The 27,725-nt window shown below is 43.0% G+C and overlaps 1 long non-coding RNA gene across 1 annotated transcript; it reads left to right on the top strand.

The window, feature by feature from the left end:
- The first annotated feature begins 435 nt into the window (after positions 1-435).
- On the top strand, positions 436-6,521 carry LOC110353702 (uncharacterized). Its single transcript, XR_011807706.1, has 3 exons — positions 436-840; positions 4,411-4,557; positions 4,821-6,521. It is a non-coding gene; the product is annotated as an uncharacterized lncRNA (long non-coding RNA).
- The last annotated feature ends 21,204 nt before the right edge of the window (positions 6,522-27,725 follow it).

The raw sequence follows: 27,725 nt of genomic DNA, 5'->3' as shown, positions 1-27,725 counted from the left end.
TTAAAGCCAAAACTTTCATCCCGGTCCTTCACCTGAATAGGGAGTGAGGATCCGGATCCTGGCATATATATGTGATAGTTTATATGCAGCCAAAGTAAATACTGCAGTCAGAGGTCATGGCACTAGACTTTGAAAAGTCCTGCATAATGAAGAGATCTCAGAAAAGTAAATTTAAATAACGATAAAATCAAGAAAAGTCTTTCTGGTTGCTATATTCTTTATCTGTCGTGACTAGACAGTTGAAAATCTATGATGGCAATTTTGCCTTTTAGGTCATTTTCTTTTTTCTTGTATTTATGTCTTTTATTTATGTTTATTTATCTTATTTTGACAGGCTCTGTACTAATTTTCCTCACAGAATGACTAGCAGAAATATGACCCTTATGTGCCTTTTGTAATTAATTCATTAGGTCAACTCTAACCACTAAGCCCCTTGTCAGGTTATTTCTATTAGAGATAAGGAGCAATTGAACCTAAAACATTGAAGCCAGGTTGATGAGCTTATTCCACAAGGTCTCTTGGCTCCACCCTTGTGAAGTGAAGTCTGCCAGGTGGGGATCATTTGACCTTTGCTATATAGGAAGCATGAGGATTTTATGGGAAGAATTGCTACTCCAGGGGAGTTTGAGGTTCAGATTACTTAGGGTGCTTTTCTACTGTCCTGGTGAAATGGACTTTGTATTCCTGAGTAGGCTGTTTTTCTTCATGTTTTCTACCATTTCTGTGAAATAGTTTTGGAGACTCTATGAGCTAGTTACATTGGTGATGACTTCTCAGAACAGGAAAATCCTGGTGGTGCTACTTCCCTGTGAAGTAGTTTGGCAGTTCAGAAGCTGGCAGGTAAGTGTTCCTGGGTTCTAGAGTTGTTGTGTTGGGAAGCTTGAGGACTTCCTTCACCTTGTCTGTTTTCAGTGAAGTTAGTTACATGGATTCTCAATGGGTCCCCCAGTCTGAGCAGGCTGCCCAGGTAGGCATCCAGGCAGGCCTTGAATGTCTCCAGAGAAGACTCCACAACCTCTCTAGGCAGCCTCTTCCAGTGCTCCATTACCCTCACCATGAAGAAGTTCTTTTGCATGTCAGTGCACAACTTCCTGTGCTCTAACTTGTAGCCATTGCCCCTTGTCAGGCACTATTCCCTCATCAAGGGGGAATATTGATGGCATATTGACAGGCACTATTCCCTCATCAAGGTCGTCGATGAAGATGTTGAACAAGATTGGACCCAGCAATGACCCCTGGGGAACACTGCTAGTCACAGGCCTCCAGCAGGACTCTGCTCTGCTGATCACCACCCTCTGAGCTTGGCCAGTCAGCCAGTTCTCAACCCACCTTGCCATCCACTCATCTATCCCACACTTTCTCAGCTTTGCTAGTAGGATGTCATGGGAGACCGTATCAAAAGCCTTGCTAAAGTCCAGATAGATGACATCCACCGCTCTCCCCCCCATCTACCCAGCTGGTGATGCCATCATAGAAGGCAACGAGGTTGGTTGAGCATGACTTCCCCTTGGTGAATCCATGCTGACTACTCTTCATAATTTTTCTTCTCTTCCAATTGCTTGGAGATGGCATCCCAAACAAGCTGCTCCAATACCTTTCCAGGGACAGAGGTGAGACTGACTGGCCTGTAGTTTCCTGGATCCTCCTTCCTGCCCTTCTTGAAGACAGGAGTGACATTGGCTATCCTCCAGTCTTCATGCACCTCATCTGTTCTCCAGGACCTTTCAAAGATGATAGAGTGGTGTGGTGATCACATCTGCCAGCTTCCTTAGCACACGCAGATGCATTCCATTGGGACCCATGGATTTGTGTGTGTTGAGCCCACTCAGATGCTCCTGAACCACTCCCAGGTCCACCAGGGGGGAGCCCTCCATTTCCCAGACCCTTTGTCCTATTCTCAGGGGCAAGGAGTCCCAAGGGAGCGTCCCTGAAGCAAAGACTAAAGCAAAGAAAGCATTCAGTATCTCTGCCTCTCTGCCTTCTCAGCGTCTCCCATGACCAGGACACCTCCCTCATTCAGCAAGGGACCCACATTGTCTTCCTCTTGCTGTTTACATACTTGAAAAAACCCTTCTTATTATCCTTTACCTCTTTTGCAAAGCCTCATCTCTAGGTGGGCTTTAGCCTTCCTTGTTGTGTCCCTGCAGGCCCTGACAACACATCTATGCTCCTCCCAAAAGGACAGGCTCCTTTTCCACATTTCATAGACCATCCTCTTCCTTTTGATCTTATTGAAGAGCTCCTTGCTCATCCACATGGGTTTCCTGCCCCCCTTCCCTGATCCCCAATTTCTTATTCTTCAGGATGCACCGATCTTGAGCATGGAAGAAGTGCTGCTTAAATGTAGCCCAGCCCTCACAAGCACCCTTGCCTTCTAGCAGCCTATCCCATGAGATACTCCCAAGCAGGTCCTGGAAGAGGTCAAAGTTAGCTCTTTGAAAGTCCAGGGTAGCAATCCTGCTTTTAGCCTTACTTGCTTTGCCTAGTTCCATCCAGAACTCCACCATCTCATGGTCACTGTATCCCAAGCTGCCCCCAACCTTCACATCCCTAACAAGGCCATCCCTGCTGGTAAGAACAAGGTCCAGAAGCACCCCCTGCACCTTGTTGGCTCCTCCACCACCTGCATCAGAAAATTGTCCTCAACATATTGTAGGAACAATTTGGACTGCTCGTGCCTGGCCAAGTTGCTTACCCAGCAGATGTCTGGGTAATTGAAATCCCCTATGAGGACCAGTGATCGTGAGGCTACTGGCAGTTGCTTGTAGAAGGCCTCATAGACTTCCTCCTCCTGATCTAGAGACCTGTAGTAGACCCCTACCACAGTGTCTTTCATACCAGCCCACCCCTTCATTCTTATCCACAAGCTCTCCACCTGTCCTTCACCTTCCCCCAGATGGAGCTGGGTACACTCTAATTACTCCCTCACATAAAGGGCAACCCCACCCCCTCCCTTCCCCAGCCTGTCTTTCCTAAAGAGGACATAGCCCTCAACAGCATTCCAGTCATGCGAGCTGTCCCACCATGTCTCAGTGATTGCACTGAGATAGTGGCCCTGTGACCGAACACAGATCTCGAGCTCATCCTGTTTATTTCCCATGCTCTGTGCATTGCTGTACAGGCACTTTAGGGAAGCAGCAGGTGCAGTTACCCCTGGGGGGATGCAAGAAGAAGATACTGGCTGAGGGATCAGGAACGCTACCTTCTCTGAGGAGTCCTCAGACAATCCTATGGGAGAGCTCAGAAATTTTTCCCTGTCTTCAACAGTGACAGCAGTGATAATTTCCCCCAGCCCTTCTCTGTCACCTTTAGCTCCCCTCCCTTCCCCCAACAAACCTAGTTTAAAGCCCTGGTAATCAGCCCAGAGAGCTTGCTCCCCAACACACTTGCGCCCAACTTGCTCAGTTGGTGTCTGTCCGTAGCCCACATACCCGGCCTCTCAAAGGATGGCCCAAGATCAAAATACCCAAATCCCTGGTCCAGACACGACCCCCTCAGCCAGTCATTTACCTGTCCTGTTCTGCTCCTTCTATCTGCATCCCAGTCACCCAGCGGGAGGACAGAGGAGAACATTACCTGCACCCCCGATCCCTGCAACAACCTCCCTAGGGATTCAAAGAACTTTTTAATGTTCTTCATTTTTCTAATAGCAGCTTCCCGGGATCCAACCTGAATGACTATGAGAGGATAGTAGTCCTCCAGTTTAATGAGTCGTGGCAGAGCCTTCCTAACATCTCTCATATGTGCCCCAGGAAGACAGCACACTTCTCTGGCTAGGTTATTTGGGCGGCAGATAGGAGCATCAGTGCCCCTCAGCAAGGAGTCTCCAATCACCAGGACTCTCCGCTCTTTTTTTTTTTGTGACACAGGTTACAATGCAGTGCTCCATCCGGCCCTGATCCTTATGTTTTGCACTTCCCCCAATCTTGACTCTTCTCAGGGTTGCTTCCCAGGTTCGGACTAGTGTCCAGACCGGACAGACTAGTGTCTAGTGTCCAGATCCTTAGCCTCTTCTGCAACCTCCCTGAGAGCCTTAAATCTGTTTCCCAGGGACACCGTGGGGGTAGGTGGCACCATGGGTGTCGGGGGCACATGTCTCTTTCTGCTCTGAGCCTAGACAAGGGTCCAGCCCCTTGTCTCTTGTGGACAGTCTGGCCCTCTGTTCTGCATGTGTACAACGGGGGCAGCCTCTACCCCTTGTCGGGACATAGGAGAGGGCTGTCGAGCAACAGTAGGGGCGGGCAGACCCCTCCTATCTGTGACCCTCAGAAAAGTCCCTAGTCCTGGTCCCCCCCTAGACGGGCTCCCTGAAGAAAAAGTGTGAAAGGCATCATTGTTAATAGTTTCTGAGGTAGGGTCAGGGGAAGATATGCTTTCCCACTTGTTCATTCTCCCTTTCTTCTCCTCCAGGCAAGTTATGGTAGCCTTCCAAAGCTTCGACTACCTTTGGGATGTTGAGACGAGCACATTCTTCTTGGTATGTCTCCAGAATGCACTTGAGGTTTTGTCAAAGGTTAAAGAAATCCTAAAGCGTCTCATGCACAGATGTGTTGAGAGGTAGGAGAGTTATGTGTGGCAGGGAGAGGGGGAGAATATCTGGTCCCCAGAGTCCCAAGGGTGAATGGTGGAAGGCACTTTGAAATCATTGCAAATTGTTCTTGTTGTCAATTGCCATGTAAATTAAGGCCATGCAAGTACCTTCTACTGTTTCCTATTCCCTTTCATTTTTTGTCTGCTTAATACCAAATATTACAGATTTGTTGAAATGCCTTAAAACAACATTACTTTTTAATTAACAACTTATTTTTTTCTCTCTCTAGTTATGCCATTAGCTGACAAAGTAGAAAGGTGTGCTTTTCCCTCTTGTTCTTGTATAGAGTTAGAGGCAATGGCAATTTAATCTACAACTGAGGCTCTGCAATGGTGCAAGTCTATCCTACTGCTTCAAGTTCAGTGATGCAACTTGAGTTTACGCTAATTAACTTTCAGGGATTGAACCAATTTAAAGCTTTTGGACTATGACAATTCTTGGAAAACATTCCCACAGGTTTATTTTCTTCTTTTACATTTGTTTGTTATCTCCATCTCTTTAAAAGCAGTCAGGACTGGTTTGCTTCTCTGTTCTCTGGAAAAGTTCTCTGCACTAGGAACCATTGTTAAAATCAGAATCCTGATCTAAGAGTATTGTAAGGAATGTTCCAGCAATTCGTGTCAATAGAGGGCTTAAAGGGTAAACCTTGAGTCTCTGATGTCTGAGGATAAGAGAACAAAGGGGTCTCAGGATAACTGATAACTATTGTGACTATTGCCTTGGACACCAGGCAAGTCTCTGATACCTGGCCAAGATAGACAAAGGAGAAGGACAAGGACAAAGCCTGGGAGGAAGACTTTGAGCCTTCAGCACAAGAGACCCCCAGAAGGACCACCGGGGACTGATATGCACGTGCCAGTGGGAGGGTTCGGAATCCGGGAACTAATTATAATAACCCTGCCTTTTCTAGAAGTAGTAATGAATATGTATTAGCCTAGGAGCAGAAAAAGCAGCTGCCTGATGTAATGTCTGTGCATGTTGGAGGAGCCCAGACTCCTTGCGCATGCAGCGCTGTTTACCTGCCTTTTATTGAACCTATAAATAAATCTTAAAGCTAAATTGACTTGGAATTTATAACAGTTGGTTACTGTAAACCAGACCACTACTTTAAAAAATTTTGGGCAAAACCAAACAGACACTTGTGAGCATGTCATCTTCATTCATAATGCTTCAAGTAATTACAGAGAGCTGAGAAGCCAAAAAGCCTGAGAAGGACCTGAAGGGATAATGCTGAACATCTCTGGATGACAAGGCTTCCCAGATGGCTCCCTCTTGATACTGAGCTCAGCACAGCACAAAGTTCTGCAACTGAAGAAGAAGGATCCTGCCCGGCCTGCTGCCAGTTCTAGGATGTAGAGAAGCCCCTGCTCCGCCCAAGGTCAACATACAGCACCAATGCAGTACCTGTGTACCTCAACCAGCAGCCCCCTCTTCTGACAGCCCTGGCTGATCATGTTGGAAATATCTCACCTGTGTGATAGGTCTTAGTTCAGACTTCTTCCTGATGTCTTATCTCAGCAGGAACTATAGGACCTTGTTTTTATGGGAGTGAAGTCTTCCTTCCATCTCAGAGAGAGGCAGACCCTTCTGCCTCCTGTGTCCTACCACACTGAGCAAAATCCTAGCTAATGAGTCCAGCTGCTACTGAGCTGAAACCATACATCCATAAATCTCTCAAATGAATAACTGCAATAACTTTTTTGTTGGACATATCTACGCACTATAATGTTATGGTGCTTTTACCCTGCTTGTCAGCTGAACTCCACCACAACGACTCTCTCACTCCCCCTACTCAAAGGAAAAGGAGGAGAAAATATGATGCAAAGGGCTCAAGGTTTGAGATAAGGACCAGAGATCACTCAATAATTAGTGTCATGGGCAAAACATAGGAATATTAATATTCTTTATTGCCTATCACTAACAGACTAGAACAGTGAGAAACTAAAAGCAAACTAAAACCACTTTCCCCCCCCCCCCTTTCACTCTCTTCTACCTCCTCCCCTCAAGCAGCGCAGGGGAATGGGGTCCCTAACAATACATTTCTGCTGCTCCTTCATGGTCACTCCCTGCCCCTGCTCCACGTGGAGTCCCTCCCAGTCTGATTCTGTAGGGGCTGCCCACAGGCAGCAGCTCCTCAAGCACTGCTCCCACACGGCTCCGTCCCACGGGCTCCATCCATCCATCCCCCAGGAGCAAACTGCTCCAGCACGGGTCCCCCACGGCTGGGCGGCAGCTCCCCCCAGACCCCCTGCTCCTGCGGGGGCTCCTCTCCACGGGGGGGCTGCAGCTGCGGCCCGGGGCCTGCTCCTGCCCTGCGGGGGCTCTCCATGGGCCGCAGCCTCCTCCAGGCCACATCCACCTGCTCCACCGGGGGCTCCTCCACCCACGGGGGGGCTGCAGCGTGGAGATCTGCTCCGTGGGGGACCCATGGGCTGCAGGGGGACAGCCTGCTCCACCGGGGGCCTCTCCCTGCACAGCCCGCAGGGGAACTGCTGCTGCCTGCCTGGAGCAACCCCTGCCTCCTGCTGCACTCACCTGGGGGGCTGCAGGGCTGCTTCTCCTCTCTTTCTCCCTGTGAAGCAGCTTTTTTTTGTTATTTTTGTTCTCCTTTCTTAAATACGCTCTCACAGAGGAACAAGCGACATCGTTTCTTGGCTTGGCTCTGGCCAGCAGTGGAGCCGTTATCTAACGGGGGGGCAGCTTCTAGATTCTTCTCACGGAAGCCACCCCTGCAGTCCCCCTGCTACCAAAACCTTGCCACGTAAACCCACCAGAGCAACTCTTTCGGTGAAGAAATTTTTCATGATAACCAACTGAAACCTCCCCTGGTACAACCTAAGGGGTTTTGTTCTTGTCTTGTCACTTGGGGCTTGGGAGAAGAGAACAATCCCCACCTCTCTGGAGCCTCCTTTCAGCTTCCTGTAGAGCACAGGAAGGTCTCCCCTGAGCCTCCTTTTCTCCAGGCTGAACAAGCCCAGCTCCCTCAGCCGCTCCTCACCAGACTTGTTCTCTAAACCCTTCACAAGCTTCAGAGCCCTTCTCCGCACACGCTCCAGCACCTCGAGGTCTTCGCTGAACACAGTGCTCGAGGTGCGGCCTCACCAGAGCCGCGCACAGAGGGACAACCGCTTCCCTAGTCCTGATGGCCACTCTATGTCTGATACAAGCCAGCTGTAGAGATATTTACAGACATCTATATGCAGCACTAGTACATGTTCCTTGGAACACTGGTCCAACTCTCTTCAAACCCCGTAAATTGATGGTTTCCTCGAACTGGCACCGACGCTTCAGCTGGATCCTCTAAATCCCATGTTACTGCTTCTGCTTCCTAAGCAGGTGACAGAAACTCCTAACCGGAGAGCAGAGGAGTTGTAGTTCTGTATCCAGGAAATATTTGGAAGTTTGGAAGATGCTTTCCTTGCTCAGCTGCCTTCCCTACGTTAATCAATCACCCGATCTTTTGCCTTCCAGCAAAAGTCTTGATGCAGTTCTTAAGGAAAGTTCTTTCTGAAAATCCTCAGCCACCTCTGTGCACGCCAAACCTTTCATGGCACTGTGCAATGCGCGGATGGCAGCGATAAATCAGGTTGTGGAATGAATGGCAACGTGTGGGGAGGGAATTTTCAGGTGGCTTCGCACTGTTTCGCAGGTCCCTGAATTAGAGGTAATGAGGAAACAAGTGGTGGAAACAAAACCTTGAGGGAGGCGTGGATAAAGAATTGGCTACAGTGTTAAAGAGGACCTTTGGGCAGTGGGCAATTGCTGGCTGGCTCCAGGCGCGTGTCTGAGGGTCTCTGACCAACTGTATGATAGATTCAGGCGCGTGGACAGCACGTGGGGCTACGGGGAGAGGACATGTAGTAGTGAAAAAGGGCAATAAACGCCTCCTGTTCAAGAGCCATCAGGAGTCTGTGTCTTGCATCCCTTCAGCAACACAAAGATTTGGCTCCAGATCCAAAATGTCATGTATTTGGCAATTTTATTTATGGTAGCACTCCCCACCCCTCCCATCTGCTCTTTTCCCTTCCCTCCCCTCCCCTCCCCTATGCTCCCTGTCCCAACACTCTGTTACACTCCCCTCCCCTCCCCTCCCCTCCCCTCCCCTTCCCTCCCCTCCCCTCCCCTATACTACCCTACACACCCCTATACTACCCTACACACCCCTATACTACCCTACACACCCCTACACTCCCCTACACTCCCCTATACTACCCTACACACCCCTACACTCCCCTCCCCTCCCCTCCCCTATACTACCCTACACTCCCCTACACTCCCCTCCTCTATACTACCTTACACACCCCTATAATCCCCTCCCCTATACTACCCTACACACCCCTATACTACCCTACACTCCCCTACACTCCCCTATACTACCCTACACACCCCTACACTCCCCTCCCCTCCCCTCCCTTCCCCTCCCCTCCCCTCCCCTTCCCTCCCCTCCCCTCCCCTATACTACCCTACACTCCCCTATACTCCCCTCCTCTATACTACCCTACACACCCCTACACTTCCCTCCCCTATACTACCTTACACACCCCTATAATCCCCTCCCCTATACTACCCTACACACCCCTACACTCCCCTACACTCCACTCCTCTATACTACCCTACACACCCCTACACTCCCCTACACTCCCCTCCCCTCCCCTATACTACCCTACACTCCCCTACACTCCCCTCCTCTATACTACCCTACACACCCCTACACTCCCCTACACTCCCCTCCCCTAGACACCCGTACACTCTGCTACACTCCCCTCCCCTATACTACCCTACACTCCCCTTCGCTACACTACCCTACATTACCCTATGCTCCCCTCCCCTATGCTCCCCTACGCTCCCCTCCCCTATCCTACCCTACACTCCCCTAAACTCCGCTGTCCTACACTACCCTATACTCTCCTACGCTCCCCTCCCCTCTACTATGCTACACTACACTACACTACACTACACTACACTACACTACACTACCCTCCCCTCCCCTCCCTTCCCTTTTTTTTCTTCCCTCCCTTCCCCTCCCCTCCCCTCCCCTCCCTTCCCTTTTTTTTCTTCCCTCCCTTCCCCACCCCTCCCCTCCCCTCCCTTCCCTTCTTTTTATTCCCTCCCCTTCCCTCCCCTCTTGTCTTCTTTCTTTCAGGTAAGTTCAGATTGCTTCAGCCGTTCTCGTAGCTCATAACCCTGGCTGATTCACGGGAACCCATCAGCAGCAACCAGAAGCGCTCCAGCTGCTTTGTCACTAGTTGAGCAACAGTCTCCAACTGGGAATCGCTGACTTCGTTGTGTGGCTCAGACAGGTGCCTTGCAGTTCCACCGTGGCCTGGACGTGTCCTCTTGCTGTGTCCCCACCTACAGCGCAGTTCTGCTTAGAAGCAGCAGCAGGCTTTGGAAGATGTCCCACTCCTTCCATTTTCAGTGGTTTAGCTTGGCTAGCCGGGTGGTGTCTGTCAACAGAAGACAACAAAGAGATTTGGGTTAGAAACAGCTAACTGAGTAGTTCCTTTGCACAAGGGCAAGGAATATTTACCCCTTCCTAATGGAGACTGCAGTGTCAGAGATAATGACGGGTCCTTCAGAGAGCTTTGAAATATCCCTTGGGGATGCTGAGTCCAGAGGACCAGAGGAAGTCTGTCTAAAGTACACCATGGAAGCACTCTGAATTACTTCCTAGCACAGAAGCATCTCTGCTGATACGGCTTCAGCTGGTTTCAGTGTTCTTCTTCACCTAATACCTAAATTCAGATAAGAGGTCTCAATGCAGATGGAAATATTGAGAAATACAGAAATCACTGATGTGCTTTGAGAACTTCTAAGAACTGAGAACTAAATAAATCCAATGTTGTAACATTAAGGATTGGTTAGAAAAGTAAACGTTAAAAATAAGTAAAGGAGAAGGACAAGTAAGCTTTCTTAAAGTATCTACTATATTTAAATAAGTAAAAATAACTTAAAATAAGTAAATAAGTAATGAAATATATACGCAGAGAGATAGATAGATATACAGAAACCTAAGAAACTGCTGCGCAGGTTAGCCTCTTGCTCTCTTTTCTAAAAGTCCTAGTGAATACAGCATCTGTGTGCGTTACAAGCATTGCCCTCAGTCCAGCACAGGTACACACGAGAGGACAGCCTGCAGGTTGCGGAGGCAAAGCAACTGCTCTGGCTGGATGTGAAGAGCCAAGACAGAAGTTGCAGTCAGGGAAAAGATACACAGAGGGGATGAAAAAGACGGAGTGTGCTTCCGACCTTCACAACTTCTAAGCAAGCGGAGATGAGGTTGTGGAAGAACCAAACAAGCTGTTGATCTAGAAGCAGTCTGAAGATTGCCCTTAAGCAGGGCCTTGCATTCTTCATTTTTGTAGCATTGCTTGCCTTCAAGTGCACGATCATGATTTGATTAACTTTCTACCACTACAGAAATGCACCGGATTCTTTCACAAAACTTACGGGTGGTAATTGGAAATACTGGTCAGCATTCTCTGTTTCCTTCGTCATCTCAATTCTCTTTTGGCCTGTGAAGCTTTTCAGATCAGAGGAGAAGATCCGCTGTAATACGGAGTTTTGGATCCTGCAAAGGAAACGAAGAATCCTACTGACAACTCTTTTCAACCTCACCTGCAACCATCTCAGAAAAGAATACCGAAAGAACGCCGCTTTATCATGGGAAGCATACATTTGAGCATAGGTGTCCTATAGCTGAAGCGAGGTGAAGCAGGTTCCAAACAAGGTGAAGGAGCACACCCATAAGCATTTCCATTAAGCCGTGTTTGCAAACAAATGGTTTAAAGACTTAGGTTTTCTTACAAGTGAAGAATGAAAAAACAGAAAGAAAGAAAATTACCCGGACGTACAGTTTTCCTCTAGCTTGCTTTGCTTCTTTCAGAATCTGAGTCTTGAGTGACAATCAGGGAGCAGCATTGTGCAGAAATGCCAAAGCCTCCCCAGCTTGTTGTACCTTCATCAACAAGGGCTTTGATACTGCTGCCTCCTCAGCAACATCAGCAATTTCCTAGGAAAGCTGGTGTCCACCAGGTCAAATAGGAACGGGAAACCCCTCTTTCCACAACTTCACACCCACACCAGAGTTGGCAGGACAGGCCGATGGACAGAGAAGTGTCTGTAAGAGTGTTAGAAAACAGACTTTAGATTTCTGTCAACCCAGGAAAAATTACTTGCTCATCCCTTCAAACTGACCTCTAAGTAGAAGGAGGTGATCCCAAGCTGCATTCCTGACATCTATGCTGCAAAGTCATCCAGTGTGACATGTTACTGTACCAGCCTGTTACGAACAGAAACAGGACTTTGAGGTTATGCTGTTTGAGTAGAATTACGCTCAAAGAGTTAGTCCTTTGGTATGTTTTTGTCTGCAAGTGTTTTCACTGTTTCCCAGACAATGTCTCAAGCAAGCTGGCTGCTTGCTTCATTTGTTCTGTTCCATCCTGTTTTGGTTTGTTTTCTCGGCAAGGGTTCTTAGAGAAATGAGATTAAAGTGATCATATTGTATGTCCATCCATCCCTCCCTCCCCTTCGCTTGTCCAGAGCTTTTACCTTGTCCACCAGCTTGAATGAACTCGGTCATAGGCGCAGTTGTGTCCAAGCCATTCTGTTGCTAGACATGTTGTGAAAACAGACAGCTAAGTAGTGGGGAGAGGACGTGCTGCTGTCTGCAGTGTGACCTCAGCGCTTACCAAACAGTAGGGAATACACAGAGAAGGGCGTTAGGAAAACTTCAAGCCCCAGATACATTTTATGTGGAAACCATATTTCCCAAGATAACACTGGACACAACTGCATAATCAAAATGGATTCATTTCTTGGTTTATCCAACTCCTAGGTTTTAGTTTTGAAAAGTTCCTGTCTTGGCTTAAAGCACTCTTCCAATCTCTATTTCCAGTTACTAGGATTTCCTGAAATAGCTCATCCCATTTTTTTCTCTGTACCATCTCCCAGTCTCTTTGTTTTCCTCTCCCCAAGAAACTTAGAACTGCTCTCTTCATACTTGACAACTAGATATGGAGCTGTATCAGCCAGAAGGAAGTTTCCTTCACACTTTCCGCTTCTTATGGTATCTGGACTCTTACCTTTACTCTTACTCGCCCTTCCTACATTAGCACAAAGAAAGCTGTTTTGGAGATCTGACGTCTTGTTCTCCAGAAGCTACCCTGAATCACCCTTACGGGAGCTGTCTCACGCTGCGAGCATAAGTCTTGCAGTCTGGCCAGATATTTGCCTTCTAAGTCAATAATCAAACCTGTCAAGTTAAGAACATGTAATTAATGGAAAGGAAATCCTTTTATTTTGATCCCAATTCCCTTTTTTTTTAATTTATTTATTTTTCTTCTTTTTTTCTAGACCACGAGTGAATTGTGGGAAACCAGCAAAACTCAGGTGAAAAATGGAATGACAAATGTTAAGGTCAGGCAGCTTGCCCACTGCAATTGCTACCCTGAAAGCAGATGGAGTGCATCTTCATACCCCACAGCCTGAGACACTACTTGACAGGCCAGCCCATGTGATGAAGTCCATTGCTGTCCTGAATTTTAACATGACAGGGGGACTCTTAAGCCTCTTGTTTATGCTTTAGTACTTGCGGTCAATGGGAGGACCACAGCACACTCCTCTGTCTACCCTTATTTGTTGATCGTCTGTAGGAAGAAGAGAACGTGCAGAGGCCCTCACCCGTACATTGGGTCTGTTCTCACTCTGTGCAGCTCCATCATTAAGCAAAGTACCAAACTTGAGGCTTCTGTAAGGACTTGACACAGACTACAGAATACTAAAATGAAACATTCACAACAAAACCGCATTGTTTTCCCCAGCCAAGCATCAAAACACTTACAGAAGGGCATGGGCCCTCTCTGTGCACCTCGAGGTGAGATCCACAAATCCTCACGTGGTTTCAACACATCCAGCACCCTTCTCTGTCCCTCCCGGCTAAACGTGCACAGAGGCAGCTGTTCCCAAAGTGCTGTGGTGACATAATTCCCTTCTGTTTCTGAAGTCATCACCGCAGGCGCCTCCCAGTGACGGCACAACACTCTCTGTTGCTAACGCGTCTGTCTCAGAAACAGCTAGAGAAGTACCACTATGCCCAAACTGCCTTGAATTAGAGTAGTTCAAACATTATTCCCTGCTCCCCTACATCTGTGGAAGGTGTGTGATCAATCTTTTCCTTGAGAAGGGATTACAGACAAAAAGAGCTTGATTCTGATACGTTGCCCGTACTTGGAGAGCAGTTCACCTTTGATTTCCATGTAAGAAAAAAGAAGGTGAAATCAACAATTCCCTTCCTCTGAGCTGGGAATATGAAATAACCCCAATTCTCCAGGAAGCCTTAATAAGGAAACTATGCACTTCTTTGTTAAACACCTTGTTTAATTTCTTTAAAGAAATCTTTCCCAGTCCTTTACAACTGCGCTGGTCTGAATCGGGTGGGCAGCCGAGTTCCACCACGGCCGCTCTCTCACTCCCCCTCCTCAAGGGAAAGGGGGAGAAAATATGATGCAAAGGGCTCAAGGGCTGAGATAAGGACGGGGAGATCGCTCAACAACTATCGTAAAGGGGAAAGCAGACTCAACATAGGGAGATAGTAAGAGTTATTGCCTACTACCAACAAACTAGACACGTGAGAAACAAAGGAAAGAAACCCAAAACGTCTTCTCCCCATCTGCCCTCTTCCACCTCCTCCTCCTGAGCAGCGCAGGGAAACGGGACTGAGGGCTGCGGTCAGTCCCTGAAGCTTTGTCCCCGCCGCTCCTTCTCGCTCCCTCCCTGCCCCTGCTCCCCGCTCCCCGTGGGGTCCCTCGCATGGGATGCCGTCCTTCCCCAGCTGATCCCACACGGGCTGCCCACAGGCAGCAGCTCCTCAAGCACTGCTCCCACACGGCTCCGTCCCACGGGCTCCATCCATCCATCCATCCCCCAGGAGCAAACTGCTCCAGCACGGGTCCCCCACGGCTGGGCGGCAGCTCCCCCCAGACCCCCTGCTCCTGCAGGGGCTCCTCTCCACGGGGGGGCTGCAGCTGCGGCCCGGGGCCTGCTCCTGCCCTGCGGGGGCTCTCCATGGGCCGCAGCCTCCTCCAGGCCACATCCACCTGCTCCACCGGGGGCTCCTCCACCCACGGGGGGGCTGCAGCGTGGAGATCTGCTCCATGGGGGACCCATGGGCTGCAGGGGGACAGCCTGCTCCACCGGGGGCCTCTCCCTGCACAGCCCGCAGGGGAACTGCTGCTGCCTGCCTGGAGCACCTCCTGCCCTCCTGCTGCACTCACCTGGGGGGTTGCAGGGCTGGTTCTCATTCCTCTCTCCCAGCAGTTGTTGTGCAGAAGTTTTTTTACCTTTTAGTTCTGTTTGTTTTCCCAGAAGCCCAATCAACTTTCCTCATGTCAGCTCTGTCCAGCAACAGGTCCCTTTTGGAGTGGTCGGGAGCTTGCCCTGATCTGACATGGGGTAGCTGCTGAGTTCTGCTCACAGAGGCCACCCCTACTGTTCCCCTGGTAACAAGGCCTTGCCAGGCAAACCCAATAAAAATATCCTATGGCAACCCTCCTTGTGTAATTTCTTCTACTCTGGTTCTGCTGCCGTGGCAGGCCAATGACCAGAATCATTACCATTGCATAGTAATACTCTTTGGCTTTACATCAGAGATTAATTTGTTTCCTAAAGCCTGTGCCATGATTGGGATATGACTCATTAAAAAGCAGTGGTCTACATTTATTTGTCTCCCTGCTACAGGCACTGAACCAAATTGTTTTCTGACTGTTTAAATGAAATCTGTACTCTTAAAATTAGGTCATTGCCCTGATAAATCCTTCCTAACCATATATCCAGAGAGATGATTAAAATCCAATCCATTTGACATTATAATTAAGTCTCACATCTAGTTTACAGCTTTATAATTACATCTCTGCATCCTGAGAAACATGAGAGGTCTCTCCTGTTCATCTGAGGGATCAGAACAATTCTGCTGAGAGCATCTGAGGGGAGGCAGCACTGGCCTTTGCACATGGAAGTGCAAAGACAGACATCGGCTGCTGAAAGAGGCCCTTGTCAATTAGCAGAACTGCCCAGCTCTGCAAATGTGCCCTGCAGGAGCAGTGCAGCACTTAGAATACAAGGGGGAGACTGATTTTTCAATGAGACTTAGCAAGGAGAGGTTAGTGACCAAAAGCAACACGAGCTGATTCTTCATTCTTAAGTGTGGCATGATCCAGCTCTCCACAAACGTGGAAGCAAACCACCAAATGTACTGTTACCCTGATTTTACCTGATTTTCCTGTCTGTTTTTCACAGCCAGTCCTTGCTTTTTCATGTTTCTCAAAAACAGGTGGGGCAAGAGAAAGCGGGAGAGAACTGTCTGTAAAGATCCAAAGTTTTATTTCATTCTGAACTTGCTTAAAATATATCCAGAGAAAGCTTGTGCCTTTCTTCTTTTGGCTTCAATGACTCTAAAGTTATAAAGAAAGCATTGGGAGAAGGCTGAGATATGGAGTCAGCACTATTACAAATTGAACAGATAATCACTACCCATCTTCCTGTAAAAGGCACAAAAATGCACCTGGGTTTCCCCTTTTTAATCAAAAGCCTCCTTTGTTCAGTCAAGTCTTCCTCCTCATCCTCATGTCTAGTGATAGGAACAAACATACATCTGATGTTTTCAGCCTTATCCAGTAATATTCTGGAGCTTTTGCTATTATACCATGAACTGTGGCATGCAATTCTCCTTTGGCAGAGATCAGTATAAACTTGCAGCACAAATGCAATTAATGTGTAACACCCATTGGGATTTCTCTAAATAGATGCCAATATCTGGCCTTATGTACTTCAGAGATCGCTTGTCCACTTATCCGTTGATCACATGCATCAAAAGCAGTATCGTTCACCATCACTGTGCTGTTTAGAATAAGTGTGAAAAGCACATGGGAGGAAAAATGAAATGGTGTCCATTTTCACTCCTCAGCATTTTACTTATGTTTTACTTATGTTTTCTTTGCAAAACAGACTAGAGAGACCCTTTAAAAAAATCATAACTGGTCTGTCTAATAGTCAGCCTGTTGCCTGACTATTAGCCCAATAGTCCTTTTTTTTTTTTTTTTCCTTTTCCCTTTACCTCTGTATTACACAGCATCATGAAGAACACATGTATCAAATAGTTTTGCCATTCAAAACACATGGTGCCCTACTCTTCATTACCCTGGGAAGCTTCCCAATTCATCCTAATCTAATTTCACTCTTAGCTTTTCCACTGTAAAAAATATACTAAACAGCACTGTAGTTAGCTCTCCAAATAAACCCATTTGTCAACTTTTGAAATGATACTGTTTTCAGAAAGTGTGGTTCTTCCATTCATAAAATTTTCATTTGTTTTCAATTGAAGTATAGGCATCTTTTAAAATTAAAATAATAATAATTAATTTAGTCTTTTCATGTGCCTTGGTGATCAGTTACTTCAGTGATTCCAGATCTTTTTTTTTTTTTAATTGTTATTTTATTTTCAGTAAATACAAAGAATTTTGCAAATAAGAGGATTTTAACATCCATCAGTAAATCTTGAATAAGGCATTTCCTCTTACTTTATCAAAACATTGCTTGCCATATTTACCAGAATACTTTATGTGCTCAGATGTTGTATTGAAGAGACTGGGGAATCTCCTTATATCAGGGCTTTCTCCAGGTGACATCTCATTTCCTTTCTTATGCACAGTCCTGTACAGTGATGTTTCATAAATGTATTTCTAAATATTTGCAACTCTGGAGTTATCTACCCTTTTTATCAAGCTAATCTATGCTTCAAGATGATATTAAGTGCTTTCTTTTCTGGTAAGCTGTCATATCAGTGGGCACTAGCTGCACAGACATATTTACTTTTTAAAATTAGGCTTTACTTTCTGCAAGCAGTCAATCACATTTAGGCTTCATCTTACAACCAGGCTTAATCAGAACATAAAATACAGCTTGTGTTACCTCTGTGATCTGTAAAATATTCTACAGTAACACAAATAGGCCTTATGTTTTTGGTTTGTTTGTGTGTGTTTTTGTTTGTTTGTTTGTTTGTTTGTTTTTCTTATGAGTATCTTTCCTCTTGCCTATTTTGATTGGTAATACAAGTCTCTTGCTCCATGAGAATCCTCCCCACGAGTTACTGACAGATTATTTTTCCTTGCTTCAGTTATATAACCCAGCTTGTCTTTACTTTTCTACCTTCTCTCTCCATCAGCTCTGACTGAATGAAATGCATGCGGTCTATTACCTTCCAGCTACACATAAGCAAAGTTAATGTAGTGTAAGCTGCAGGTCCAAATCTGGCAGTCTGATTCATCCAAGTCACACCTTTCTGTTGGGAACCCACAATCCACTCAGTGTTGTTTCGCTCAAATACAGGTCTGTGCAGCGAGGTGGCAATCACAGTGAAAAACAAAGGGAGTTGATCCCATTGTTATCATTTATTCTTCATCATGTATATCACTCTGAGTTTCTCTTTTTTCCCACTTTCTCTGTCTCAGTTCATGTGAAGAAGCTTTGCCCTGCAATCAAGCTTAAAAGAATGAAGAAAAAGAATATTAGATGAGTCTATAAAGATGATTCGAAGCTCTTTTTCCTCAGTGCAATAACTGTAATTGTAGCCTTGTCTGAGAGACTCAGACTGAGACAATTGTGCTTATCTGTTGTTCTGTGCAACCAGAAAAAAACTTCTACAGCTACTTGTTCTGTATTTGCATAGGCTCAAAGCTTTTTTTTGTGTCAGTACTAATGCTACTGGAAAAACAGTTAAGCAATTTCTAGCTAGGCAACTGTCTAAACCCCTTGTTCTGTGAGGCACCATAATTATATGAGGCACTATAATTTTAAGTAAATCATTAGTCCCATTTAACTTGAAGCTCTAATAGTCTTCTGCCCTACTGGCTTATATAGCTCACCTTCCCAAATGTTTGAAAGTGATATACTTTCATGCTCACATAAAAATAGAGGCTAACCACTATTGATGAAATTCTGTCATTGTTTGGCTGGCAGACAACTTAATCAAGTCTCTGCCTATTACCAATGCAACAGCATCATGGAGATAATAACTGCACATTGTTCAAAAATCTGAGTTAATTGGAAGAATAAAACTCTGTATTTATGCTTCAGTAACATTCCCTCCACTTTGACTTCTAAACCAAATGGATCCCACTAAAAATCTGCTTGTAATGGAAAACACAATGACAGCAAGCACATAGTCTGTGTTTAACAGTTAAAAATCTTTTTTTCTACATATTAAGGTTCTGCATTTTCAGAGAGAAGATATGGTGAAAGATGGCAAGAGAATAAATGAACCACACAACAAAAATCTTTTATCTGTTCACTCCTGACTATTATTATGAAGTTTATAGTTGCATTTTTATGGGAGAAGTGATTGCTGTTATAGGTACCATGGGACAGAGAATTAAAAGAAGTAAGTGTGCAAAAGGAAAGAAAGAAAAAGAAAAAAAAAAAAAAGAGAGAGAGAGAGAGGAGAGAGAGAGAGAGAGAAAGAGAAATGGGGAAGAAAATACTATTTTAAACATTCTTTATATAACTTGTTTTCTAATTATTCACTTTCAGACGTCAAAAATGTTCATCTAATTAGTTTCTTTGCTAGCTGCTAAGCTTTTCTTAAAAAAAAAAAAAAAAGACAAACACAATGTAGGACTAATAACATTTTATCTAGCTAATGGGAATGACAAATTAAGCATGACTGTCCAAGTGTAAAATAAATCCAGTCACTTGGGTCAAGTGTTCCTGATGTGCACAGGATTTTCAAAGGAGCTTTAACTGAGTCATATCTATTGTGACAGATGAACTTTTTAATACAAGCTTTCTTCTCTTGCTGACATCTCTTTATATTCAGAAATCTGAATATAAAGAAATAGAGTCTTGTGAAATAGAGAACTGTACAAAAGTTAGTGTCATCCTGAGCAAAGTGAAGCAAGAAAGCAGGAGGCAGGAAGATGTGTAACTATGCATGAGCAGCATCTAGTGGCTAACATCTCATTATGAAGCATGGAGGTACTGGACTTTATTCTAAGCCTATTTTTTATGATGAGAGCTCCTGGAAGGAAGTGAAGCATGTGAGGGAAAAGGTAACACTGTCTTTTAGTGCAATTTCTGAACTAAAAATTCCCAAGTACTCCTCTTTACTCTTTCTTCACTTTGTGCCCTCAGGTAATAAACTATGCATTTGAAAGATAAGCCTGTACCTGCACATGGCATGGGTTTTGGGGGTTGACTAAACAGGAGGGTGTGATGCAAAGGCCTTTCTGTGTTGAGTGCTATGGTAGTGCCTCATTCCTTTGGGAGGCTGAAACTGGTCCACAAATGTCCCCTCCAGCTGTGCAGTGAGAAGAGGAGGTGGGAACTCCTCATCCCTGTTTTCCAGGAGTCATTTTCATTCTACCTGAGCAGTCCGAGACTCACAAATCAGCCATAGGTTGTGCATAAGAAGAAAATGGTCCTATTACAATCCTGTCTCTTATGTCTTCATGAAGGACATAGAACTAGGGCTATTTTAAAAGTATACACAGATATTCTTTAATAAAGTTGTTTTTAAGGAGTTTCTGATTGCCTTGCACTGTCATCAAGACAAGCTTACCCAAGCGATCAATAATCCCCACCTCATCCCTTCAGAGAAACAGAAAATCTCCAGAAAATGAGACCTCAGTGCCCTCATTTTCTTCTACCTAGGGGAAAAAAAAGTCAGTATGCAACCAATATTTTTGACACTTTCCAATAGAAGAGCAATGGGTTGCATATTCCTGCATGTCCATGGGCAATCTTAAAAGAATACTGTGAAAAAAACAGATTATACTCTATGGAACTGCTTCATGCTATCTTATTTTAAAAATTTTGCAGATGTACTAATTAATTAATCCTCCACATGAATCTGTGGTAAATATGAAGTCGAAACAAAGTCCCTTTGGCCATATCAGCTAATAAAAAATCTTGAAAAAATTTGCATACATCACTGCATGATTGTACCTTATGAGATGACGCCTAATGCATAATATACTCCAAAAGATACTGTTTGGTGTTGTTGGTTGTTTTTTTTTTTTTTTTTCCCAACAAGAATATTAGTTTTACCTTCATTTCTCCTTGATCTCATTTATGACTCCTTCAACACCCATTTTCTCCCAGAGATCAGCTTGAATTTTTCCTAGTTGTATGCTAGAAGTGGATAACAACGTGCCTTCCTTTAGCAAGAGTTATCTAAACTTTCAATAAAGAACATATAACTTCACTGCGTAAAATTTCTGTTTAAACTGTATCTTATACTACCACTGTTTGAGACAGAATGCTGCACTTATGTGGAACACTGGCTTGAATACATTTTCTAATTTTCTTACCTTCTTATTTCTTCACTAGCTTACTGTTAACAGCTTTATCACTCAAGTTTTTCTTTCTTCTATAGCTGTAGTAGATCCTTTTTTCCTTCTCTTTTCTAAAATCCTAAAAGTTTTCTGAGAAGTAAACAAACAGCTATGTGAAGACTGTAATCTGAGGAGTCAGTACAGAGTCCTAACTGAAAATCTTAGAGAAATTAAAAGTTGAGCTCTGTTCACCTTGAGAAGAGGTGTTGGTGAAGACAGCAGGTTACATGACTTCCTTTGACCTAGTCCGTGCTATGAAGGCCTTTGGAATCAAAGGAATTATAAGAGAGGCTGGCAAAGGACACAAGTCTTTACACCAAGATCCTCATACAATTCCTGTGCAGTGAGCCTGGAGCCACAGACTCTTTTTGCCAGGTTTTGATGTACAGAAACCGAGTTGTTTGTAAAAGACTTTTGCAGGAAGTCCTAATGGTATTTCAGTGCTTGTACATGTTTTTTCTCATAGTTTTTACTTTGCTTAGTGGCACACTGGAACATCAGTACCTGTTCTATTCCTTGTGCAAACTCTGAAAGCATGGGAGAAACAAAAAAGTGCCACAGCAGGAGAAGCTAGGATGCTGCTTGTACAAGTCATCCCTCTCTAGCACAAAACTATGCAGATACCCATGGATCTCTGCCAACCCTGGTTAGCTATAGAGACATTTTGTTGTGCTGATATGCACACAACCAATGAAAACTTCTCCTTCTCGTTTACAACAGAAAGGCCTCTCCCCATGGCTGGTGAGCCCACCACAGTTTGGCAAGAACACACTATTGGGAATGCATTCTCTAATTTTACAATACAATGAACACAACACCTTTTATTCCAGCTTACTCTGTTCTTGGGAAAACTGCTCTGCTTGACTTAAACTAATAAAAGTAATTGAAAAGCTGTTTAGAAACTTTCCTTATCCCTTGTTATATCTCCTCCTGCTAAGCTTCCAGAGGTGACCAGCTGCACCAGCCATAATCAGGTAACTTCATTAAACAGTTGTCTTTCCCATGACAAAAGTTTCTGGAGAAGAAGCAAATGGAAAAATACTTCTATATTATCTCTACGCTGTGAACTACTACCTTTCAGTATCCTAGTGAATTGTGGATTTAAAGGGATAATAGAGAAGACAGCAGACCCATTCTGAATAGGAGGCAGTGCAAGACAACCTCCAGAGCTTCTTCCACTTTCTTTAATGCTATGAAATAATCCCACACTGAGTCTTCAGGCTGGTGTATCAGCCCATAAAGAAATCCAGTTAGAAGCAGAATTCTGAACAGACTTCCCAAAGCAGTAGTTTTGTTCATTTGAAATCCTCAGAATATATCACCTAATTGCCTCCCATCCTCAGCTGTCATTTTCAGTCCTTCATACTAAAGCTCTAAATGAACTCAGAAATGTGCTACTCATTTTTCTGCAGGCATCTGTCAGATCATAGGATTTTATGCCATATAGGGAAGCTTTTTTTATAAAGGGTCAACAACCCTCTTAGGCAGTGCTGAAGAAATATAAGCAAGGACCATGTTAAATTGCAATAGATCCCAAATTACACATTTTGCACTTTCAAAAGGTGATTCACAATTTTCTAGCTTCTCAGCTGACATGTTTTAAATTGGCATTTCAAAATGTCTGCTGTTAAGCTGACCTCAACGCTGTCATCCTTGCAAAAAAAGAAAAAAAAAAAAAAAAAGCAGAAGGTAGAAAAAGGAAATAAACTCAGGAAAGGGTATGTGAAAATAGCAAAAAAAAAAAAAGAAAAATAGCAAAAAAAAAAAAAAAAGAAAGCAAAAATGTAGCAGCACAAAGGAAAAGGAAAAGGAAAAGGAAAAGGAAAAGGAAAAGGAAAAGGAAAAGGAAAAGGAAAAGGAAAAGAAAGGAAAAGAAAGGAAAAGAAAGGAAAAGAAAGGAAAAGAAAGGAAAAGAAGTAAAAGAGTGGTAAAAATAGAAAGAAAACTGAGAAAGAAATTAAAGCCCAGTTCTGAGCTTAAGTTGAGCTCTTGGACCAATGGGAAGAGTATGCCATGTTGCCAGTTGGTCAGGAAAATTAAGGCCCAGTTGTGCACACAGGGACCCAATGTGTTGAGACTTTCTAAGTTTCTGGTTCTCAGCTTTGAAGCCTTCATTTTCTTTAAATATTGGTTGTGATTTTCCAAGTCGTTTAACAAACAGTCACAACACAGTTGTCCTATCACATTAGCATCTTGCTCATCAACATGACTAACACCTCTAGAATCCTTATGATTACTACACTTGTGTTACTGAAGGTAGGTCCTTGATAGTGCAATAGAAACAAGGGTGTCTGGCTTACAGAGTTTACAGAGTTTACCCACAATCTATCATGTGAAAGGAATAAAACATGAAGTGCCTAGTCAGAATGAAGACTCATGATGGATTAAAGCGTATCACCTGGAACAAAATCAGAAATTTTACCTACTCTCCTCTGGCACATGTATAAACTGGGATTATTTTCAAAATTAACTTTGGGTAGCTTTTCAGTGGGCCATCAAAAGGCATATCCATCACAGTTGCCACCATTTAGAACAGTTCAAGTGCTAGTATCAGAGCAAAGCAGAAATGAGAGAGCAAAGAAAAAGTCACTAGTGTATTAGGTTAGTTTCAATATTGGTTTAGTTAATACTGCACATTTCTTGGCATCCCATTGTCAGGATTTGCTCGATTCATTCCCAGAATAAAATCAGGTCTTCTCTTCAGCCTCAGGTGGAAAAGTAGCACAGAGAGTTTCATTACCAGCCTTCACACTGGTAGAATGTAGTATAGACCTGACCCATAAAAAAGACTAGAATGGAAATGCTCTGGTAAGATTAAGTAATGCTAACAGTGTCATCCTGCTACCCCACATAGTATTTCAATTAAATGTGTGGTTTGAAATTCTGAAGCTTCCATCTGTTATCTCTTCTATACTGAGCAAAAATAGCCTGGGTGCAATAATATAGGACAGTGTTGCTTAAACAGCAGTATAAGCTTCTCAGTATTATCCCTATCAATGAACTCTAACCCTGATACTGGAAGTCAAGGCAATAAAAGAGAAAGTAAGTTAAGAACTACTTCTGTTGTCTTATTCTCTTTAAGTCTACTAACAAATATTGTATCAAGACTGATTTTCCTGAGTTTGCTAATACCCATCTTATGCCAATACATCTACCACAATTGATTTCATTTAAAAAATTAATAAAAACATTTTCAAGTCATAATGTGCATGTCATTTAGTGCAAATATCAAATAAATTTGAAAGAACTATGTGGAGAAAAGACTGAGGGATTTTTGGGGCTCTGCACTCTCATTTCTGCCATAGATATATTAATACAGTTAAAAATGTTCACACAGAAGCTGGAACGTGACATGTCAAAATGCAGATAAAGAGGTATTGGCACATTGGTGTGGTAAGTCTGCATACTCTTATTTCATATTCTGTTTAGAAAGTAATTACTTCATTTTTAGAAGCAAATCTCTCTCCCCTTCCCGCACCCCCCTCCATATATTGAGGCAGATGATAATGAAGTCTATAAATTTAATGTTAACACAATCATCCTTATTAGCAAATATATTAACAAATATTATATGTTTTCAAAAGATGAACTCCATATAGGATGAAATGTTTAACAGTTCTAGTGTGTCCCACATACATCTGAGATAAGATATAAATCCTGAGTTTTCCCCCATATAATTATTTATAAATGGACAGTGACTAAGGACCAAATTTTGTATTCATTACTTGACACCATCAAAATTAGCATTAATATTTTTCATGCAAAAGGTTGATATCAAACTTTGGTTTTATAATCTAAGTAAAGTCAATTAAAATGTCAGATAATAACAAGAATTAATTATTATACAAACATACATCTACTCAGAGGTTATATTCAATGATTCCTCTTCCTGTCTTTCTCTGCTGTTTCGTTAAGTGAGATAAAATTCTGTGTGTTTCCATCTATTACCAATGTGGAACTGCTCTATAATTATTTATGTACATTGATCTGGTTAGTTGAGAAGTTCATTATTCTTGTTCACATATTTGATTCAAGTCAACAAATGACTGTTCAGGACTAGCTCAAGCTATGTCACTCTTTGATAGTTTCCTGGTAGTAGTTAAGCCACCAGCTTTGAATATTTGGCCTCCTGTCCTGAAAGTCTACAACATTATTTAAACCATGTAGGGAAGAGACCCATGATGAACATAAAAATATCAAAGGAATTATGGTTAGTTTATGAAGGAAGATTTAGGCAGGATCAATTCTTTGAAGGAATGAAAAAATGAATCAGAACCCTCTCAGAATTACCTCAAGGTGTCTTGAAAGTCTGGTTTACCTTGAAGTAAGCCCTTTCCTGTAAGAGACAAGTTTGTAGGACTTAAATGAACTTTTAGTTTTAGAATATTGCTTTATCCTTGTATTTCAATCTTAACAGCTCAAGAAGAAACATATTATGGACCTCCAAGGAGAGAATTGTTATCATCATAGTCTAGAAGCCAGTCTGGTTTACTGGAGAATTGCAAGGAATACCAACAAGCAGGGAAAGGCAAAATTTTCACCATGTGGGTAGATGAACTTTTTTTTAATTTTATTTTGATGAGAATAACAAGTTTTTCTTCATATTAAAAGCCTATACATTAAAAATAAATAAATAAATATAATTATTTACATCCCATTTACACATAGGATTTACCTGTAACTTTTAACTTTTCTTTTTTTTTTTTTTTTTTTTTTTTTTTTTTTCTCTTTAAGGACAATTTTCCCTCTTGCATGGGTGCTATCCAAAACTATGAGCCTTACTATCTCATTCTTTTCTAGTTTCTAATGTTGTGTTCCACCTGGAAGTAACTCAGCAAATTCTCTGTATGATGTAATAAATGTCTCTCCCATATGGGTCAATCTTGTCCTTACTACTCTCCCAGAAAAAAAAAAAAAAAAAAAAAAAAAAAAAAAAAAAAAACAGCGGCATGTTTATTCCTGATACGCTTTTATGTTGCCATGAATTCAGTTTTTTATTCAGGATAAAAAATTGCAAAAGAGTACCCTATACATGGAACAGTTTGGGAAATTTAGGTAACTCCAGTATCTTGGTCTGGGACAAGCTCTTCACAGAATTTTGCTTCCCTCGCAGATGAATTTAATCGTTGCTACAAACAATACTGTTACACCTAAAAAGAGTTACTGATTGGTATTGTAAAGCTTTAGGAAATCTCTTTATATAGGGCTTAGATTACTGTGTGGCTTCAAAGTGAAACCTGAAATTCTAGGTTACAAAGAAATGCAGTAAGATCTTTGTAGTCTGCAAAGGAGAAAAGCTACAGCATTTTTTTCCATAAGAATAAAGTTCATTTTCCTCTATTTTTGATGGCAAATCTCACCAGTAGAGGGAAAGTCTATACATGATGATGTTTGAAAGACACAAATATATGTCTTTGTCTCACTGTTTTTTGGAGATATTCTCCATTCTTGATATTCAGTCACATCACTTCTCTCTTTGGTGCCTCTCATCTGGATGTATCTTAAAGGCACATTAGGCACATCAGGTCAGGTTATTTGCACAATTAGAAGTTTTCGGTAGTTGCTGTGAATTAATTTGTTCAATTTTGAAGACTGACTATATAAAATAAAGGATGTATTGTATAAAAAGATGATCATTCCTATTAAAGCAAAATAAGCAACACTGCATATGAAAACCTTTGTGACAGTGTTCCCACATTGCAAATTACTTCAAAGCCATAACATTTTTCTTTGAAGGATCGTATATATAAAACGCATTATTAACATATGAAATGTTATGGAACTCTACACTTAGAGTATTATGACTAACAGAATACAGACAGTGACTGTAAACTCAAGCTGTACTTTCAATGATAGAGTTCTTCCTTTCTTTAAAGAATAAAGAGGCTTAGTTTACTAAATGAAAATCTTTAGTTTATAAAAGGAGCATTTTACTCCTCTCAACAAAAAATACTAATTCATGGTAAAACTTTCCACCATTTAAAGAATAAACAATGTATTTGGAACAAATTAAAATGTTTCAGCATTTTAATCTACTGATGGCAGAACTAGCTTGAGGAAAATCATGTAGTCATATCTTGATGACCATGTTACACAGGGAAAGCAATAGACCAATGTGGGTGTTGGATCTTGCAACATTTCAGCTGAATCTTTGCATTAGAGAGATGCTAGCTAACAAAAGTGGTGTTATATAGTTGCCTGATATTGCAGCAGTGTGCTGAGCAGGCAACTATTGCTCACATTTGTGGCTAGAAGTATAGGTAGGCTACACTTAAACAGATACTCATGCAAATGTATCTTGGCTGCTCCCCAAAAATATTAGAGGAAATGTTTTGGCACATATCCTCATTTGTGCCTTTTTTTGGGGAAAGATAATCTGTCTGAGTTACAAGAAAAGTGCTTTACATCTCTCTAGGTGAGTCCCTGATCAGGACTGTCAGGGTGTCAGTGCTACACAAAACATCTTAGCATGAGCTGACCCTCCATTCAGTCTAGAAGAGGATGTAAAGGGTGGCCAGAAGCCATTGTTTACACAATTTTTCATTTACTTGAAACCAAAACTTTTATACTCTCCCATAGTCAGAAATGGACCTGATTCATTGCTTTAATCTACATTAATTCTTTTTAATTAGTGAATCAATACAAATTTTCCCATTGTCCTCAGTGTACCTGTATCATTCTATAGGGATAAATACAAATACAAATGTAAATGTAAATATAAATATAAATATATGTGTGTATGTGCAAAT

This window comes from Anas platyrhynchos, chromosome 2 (genome assembly GCF_047663525.1).
Source record: "Anas platyrhynchos isolate ZD024472 breed Pekin duck chromosome 2, IASCAAS_PekinDuck_T2T, whole genome shotgun sequence".
Classification (NCBI taxonomy): Eukaryota; Metazoa; Chordata; class Aves; order Anseriformes; family Anatidae; genus Anas; species Anas platyrhynchos.
Note: the sequence above shows the minus strand (reverse complement) of the source record. Positions and strands in the feature narration are given on the sequence as shown.